Here is a 5,637-nt window from a genome sequence, read left to right on the forward strand (position 1 = left end):
TCTGAATCAAACGAACCCTCAATTTCATTAAAGGGAAACTCCAAGTGTTGAATCAAATCAAAACCTCAATTTTTATTTCTTGATCTTCTCGTACACATCCACGAATTGATGGCAGCAACACTAATTTGAATCCTTATCTTCCATTATCTTCTCTCGGATTCTTGGCTGAATCCAGTTCATAATACCCTTCAATTAATCGACCCCAATTTCAGCAGCAACACTAGTTCTTTCCTTATTGATTCACAAAACCAAAAACCCTAAATTTAATTGTTTATTGTTGTTGTCGCTGTCGCCTGAATTCGAAAACCATAAGCTACACCAATCTCAGACGACCTAAAAAAACCCCAAATCTGTAGCAACAACCACCACTGCCTCAGATCCCCTTTCTGTGCTCTTCAATCGCCATGATTACCTAACTTCGTTGTTGAAGAATGAATTCAGATAAGTACCAAGCTTTCTTCAATTGATTGCAAGACAAATCAATCAACCCCATAACAAACTCAAATGTCTGCATCTTAGATTCTATTTTCAGATCACATTTGAAAACCCATGAATCCATCGTTGGAGTTGCTGCTGTTAGAAGAGGTCCTGAACTCCACGGGCAATAATTGTACCAGTGAGAAACTTTTCCTTTTTCTTTCGACAAAAAATTGAAGTTTCGCTAAATCGAAAACCTAAGTTCACTGAATCTAAATCCCAATTATTGTTTTGTTCAAAGCGGTGTTGGTGATTTCGGTAGAGTGGTGCTGCACCAGTTGAACTGGTGCGAAAAAAAAAGATACAGAAAAAGTAATGGTGTTGTCTTTGTCGTGCTGTGAAGAAGGATGGGAAGAAGACAATATTAAGTAAAATCTTAGATAGAAGGCTATAATAGTAAATTAGGCTTTTAATTTATTTTTAAATTGGTTATGTTTTTATAAATCAACTTTTAACCTGGTCAATGGTAATCAACGTCCAGTTCAGGTACCAAGCCCTAACGTTGGATAAATATTAGACCAAGCCCTAACTTTGGTTTAATAATAGTGTTGGATAAATGTTAGACCAGTCCAGGTACCAAATTCCAATTATCCTTTTTTTTTTTTTTTAAGATTATAGCATTGTATTTTGGAGTTGGTATTCATTGGTCATTTTTTTCAAATGAAGGGACTTTGGGTTGGAATACAAATTGGGACGGGTCTCCAGACAATCGTTCTTTTAATTATGTTTTGGCGTGCAGACTGTGACAAAGAGGTGAATTTTCTCTTGTGCTGCATGGTTCATTTCTTTTGTTTCAATTATCTTCTTATGTTTCTGTCGAGGTATATTTATGGTTATTAAATTTTCTTTGCAGGTACAATTAACCAAAGATAGTCTCACAGGATGTAGATATAGGCGAGGAACAAAAGTTGATTAGCTGAATCAACTTTGAGATCCTTTTAATGCGTCCCTTTTAACTTCTCATTCTTTGGTTTTGCTATTTTTAGGGTAGTAAATAATGATTTCTTGCAACACTTATAACTTGTAAGTCAAATTATGATTTAAGCATAATTTCCCAAGTGGGGGGAGAGAGTGCAAAAGATATGTCCTACCATTAATTTATGCCAAGTGATTTTTTTATTTTTTATTTTCTTTAAAGGCATTTCTTATATGTTACTTAGGAGATGGGAAGACAAAGACACTAGCAAGTCCTACAATTTCAGCGAAAATGCTTTGTACTCCTGTTTTCTCCCTGAAAAGTTTTTCCCCATGTCGCCCATCCATTAATTATCCATGGGTGCATGTTTCATATCAATATGGACCGACCATCCCCAAATGGGTACACCTTGTAGGTGTTCACACTTTGGTTACCAACGGTTTGAGTGTATATTACCACTATCATACTGTTTTTTTATAATAAAACTGAGCTGAAGCACGAAGAGGCTACAGACTCAATGGTACAGCAGTTGGCCATCTGGGTTGTGTCTAGCACCAGGATGGTCCTTCAGGGTTTGATAATAGTTATTACAGTTATCCTTAACAAAAGGGTTTTGAGAAGACTGTAAGGCTGTCAAAAACAATTGGAGATTGGGTCCTTTCTAATTTAAGTTCTGCATTAAAGTAGAATGACTAGATAACTGAGCTAATCTAACAGCATTGGTGATTTGCTGTGGAGCTAGCTTGATTAGGTTGCCTAACACAAAATTAACAGCTTCAAAATTTCCTCCATAACTGATAGTTGTGGATCCTTGAAATCTTTCATGCACTTGTGTTTGATATTCTTTCTGAATTGCTTGTAGAATTTTCTCATCTTCTGCCTCAAAGTCGATATTGGCTTTCTGCATCTCCTTTCCCCATTCCAGAGCTAGTTTAGCTCCTCTGCTTGCTCTGTCTGTTCTGCTGAGTCCAACTGTAGGGTCTTTGTAGTTTCTAGCTCCGACACACCGACCTGGAAAGTACATTGCAACCAAAGCAAATTAGTAAAGGATAGTAAATCACTATTAGACATGTTATTATTCACTTCCATGATATGCATGCTAATAGTGATTCCAAATTTCTCTCTATGCTGCCTGACTAAATTATCAGTTCTCAAACTCTGATCATTATCAGAAATCTGATAATGGAGATTGTTCGGAATGTGCCCTGGTTTATGAATCACTCTGTTAAAGGAACAAAGATGCTGAGTAATGCTCAGTGCAGTACTCTCAGCTGAATGGATAATGTTTCTGAAAACCATATCACACCTAGCTTTCCAAATGAACCAACATACAATAGCAAAAGTAGCATTCCAACTTGTATGAGGGTTATTTTTGTGGAACCAATTGTTGAACCAATCATGGAAAGATCCAAAAACAGTGAATAATTGATGAGAATCTCCAAAGAGTTTCCTCGAGACATTTGAAGTAGTTGGACAAGTCAGAAGAACATGAGTAATATCCTCATGAGCATTCTTGCAGATAGTGCATATGGAATGAATATAATTCAGAATACTGGCAGTTTTGGCATTAGTTGGTAGAATGCCATGAGCACATTTCCATATGAAAAAATGGATGGCAGGAGTAGTGTGTAACTTCCATATATCTTTCCAAGGAGCTATCAAGATATCATTGTCATACTTATTAGTGATTTGCTTATCATATAAGGATTTGACAGTGAATTTCTTGTTATGGATTAAGCTCCATTTATGGTGTCTTCAGTGTTAGGATTGTGTTGGATGAGGATTATCAGGTTTTGAATATCTTGAGGGAAACATAGAGCTAGGAGTTGTAAGTCACATTCTTCATAGGTATTGAAAATTTGATTAACAGTGGTGAGGTTTGGAGGGCAATTAGGAGGTTTTTGAACTATCTCAGGGTAGTTTTTCTATCCATTTATCTTCCCAAATATGAATGTTGATGCCTTTTCCTATCTGCCAGATATAGTACTTTTGAATACAAGCTATGCCTTCCAAAATTCCTTTCCACATCCAGGATTCAGTAGTCTTTGGGATGATGTTCATTCTTATGACTTTTTGGTTAGGATAGTGTGTTGCCTTCATGGTGTTGCTCCAGAGAGAGTTGTGTTCTTCAATTAATCTCCAAGCAATTTTTGTGACCATAACAGTATTGAAGTATTCCATATTCTTAAATCCCAGACTTCCAAGTTCCTTTGGTTTTTTGACAGCATATGATGTTATGTACAATAATCCTTTTGGCTCATCTTGTTCTTTGTTCCAGAAGAACTCTCTTTGTATAGCATTTATCTCTTTACAGGTACCCTTTGGGATCTTGAAGCAATTAATTTGATATATACTGGAGGTGGAACTGGCAGTTTGGGTCATTATAACTTCTCCAGTTGTAGACAAAGTAGTTTTCCATCCAGCAAGTCTGTGTTTCAGTTTGTCTACACAAGGCTTGAAAGCTTGAATTTTACTTCTGTTGGTGAAGAGAGGAGACCCGAAATAGATATCCTTCATATTGATTCTTTGAACCTGAAGAGAGTTACTTATGCTGGGAGCAATATCTGAGTCAGTATTCTTGCTGAAAAAGAAGCCAGATTTTGAGAAATTTATCAACTACCCAGAGGATTGACAAATATTGATGAGATTGTTGCATTCTTCCTGGTTAGCCTTACTGAAAAACATGCATTCATCAGCAAATAGGAGGTGGCTAATGGTTGGAGCATCTGTACAAATCTGTGTACCATGTATTACACCTTTGGATTCTGCAGAGATAAGATATCTGGATAGAGCTTCCATGCAGAATAAGAAGAGATAAGGGGATAGAGGGTCTCCTTGTCTGAGACCTCTAGAAGGATAGAAAAAAGCTCCAGGAGAACCATTTACTAACACAAAAAGGTTGGTGGTGGAGATGCATTGATGTATTAAGTTGCACCACTGAGTGTTGAATCCCATTTGAATCATGACTCTGATGAGGAATTCCCAATTGACCCTATCAAAAGCTTTGGCCATATCAATCTTGACTCCCATTGTACCATTGACTCCTTTTTTCCCTTTCCTGGTGTTCACATGGTGAATGAGTTTATGAGCTATAATAATATTATCAGAAATTTGTCTGCCATTGATGAAAGCAGATTGAAATGGAGAAATCAGCTTAGGGAGAAGGGGTTTGAGTCTTTGGGCCAAAAGCTTGGATATGATTTTGTAAGTAGTATTGCATAGGGATATGGGTTTGAATTGAGATGGAGTAGTGGGGTTTTCAGTTTTGGGAATGAGGGAAATGAATGTTGAGTTCATTTCTTAAGGAGAAACCCATATCTAAAAAAGTTTTGGGATGATATCATCTCCCACTATCTCCCAATTAGCTTGAAAGAAATTTGATGGGAAACCATTAGGACCTGGAACTTTGTCCCCTGCCATGCTAAAGAGAATAGCTTTGATTTCCACAGCATCAAGTATCTTTAGAAGGTTGATGTTTTCAGTATTGGTGATAGTGGAAGGGATGATGTTAATGATAGATTGATTAATGGAAATTGGTTCAGCAGTGGCCATGCTGGAAAAATGATTAGTGAAGCAGAGGGCAATCTCTTTGCTATTGTGGATCTAGGTACCATCATCTCTTTGGATTGAGACAATTTTATTTCTTTTTTACCTTTTTTTTGCTGAGATGTGAAAAAAGCTGGTATTTTTGTCCCCAAGCTTGATGAGTTGATCTATACTTTTGGTCTTCCAAAAACATTCTTGCACATTCTGCCAGTGTTCAACCATCTTTTTAGCTTCTCTGATTTCATGATCTCTATTGATAGTGAACTGATTTTTTGTGATCCGGTCCAAGTGTTGTAGACTTTCCTCAAGATTGGTCTTGATATTACCATATATTTCCTTATTCCATTTCTTGAGTTTGATTTTAATGTCCCTTAGCTTCCTAGCAATCTTGATAGCCAGAGAGCCTTTATGATTTGCCTTCTAACACTTAGATATGATGTCTTTATAATCTTTGTGATCTAGACAAGGACCAAAGAATTTGAATGGAATATAGCCCTGATTTCAATTGGGATTGGTATTGAGGAAGATGGGGTTGTGATATGAATCGATAGCAGGTAGGTTGGAGATGGTAGAGTTTGGGTGAATTTCAATCCAATCTTCATTTTCTAAGCCTCTATCTAACCTCTGTTCAGTAAGCTGAGGACCCACTCTTCTATTAGTTCAAGTGAAAGGACATTCAGTATATCCTAAATCAGTGA

The 5,637-nt window shown here is 36.9% G+C and overlaps 1 long non-coding RNA gene across 2 annotated transcripts; it reads left to right on the forward strand.

Moving 5' to 3' along the window:
* The first annotated feature begins 354 nt into the window (after positions 1-354).
* On the forward strand, positions 355-1,598 carry LOC113309077. 2 transcript variants are annotated; one of them, XR_003340311.1, is made up of 4 exons: positions 355-845; positions 959-1,050; positions 1,144-1,230; positions 1,331-1,598. It is a non-coding gene; the product is annotated as an uncharacterized LOC113309077 (long non-coding RNA). The 2 variants fall into 2 exon arrangements; XR_003340310.1 differs by having other exon boundaries at positions 355-1,050.
* Positions 1,599-5,637: the final 4,039 nt, after the last annotated feature.

This window comes from Papaver somniferum, chromosome 9 (assembly GCF_003573695.1).
Source record: "Papaver somniferum cultivar HN1 chromosome 9, ASM357369v1, whole genome shotgun sequence".
In the NCBI taxonomy this organism is placed as follows: domain Eukaryota; kingdom Viridiplantae; phylum Streptophyta; class Magnoliopsida; order Ranunculales; family Papaveraceae; genus Papaver; species Papaver somniferum.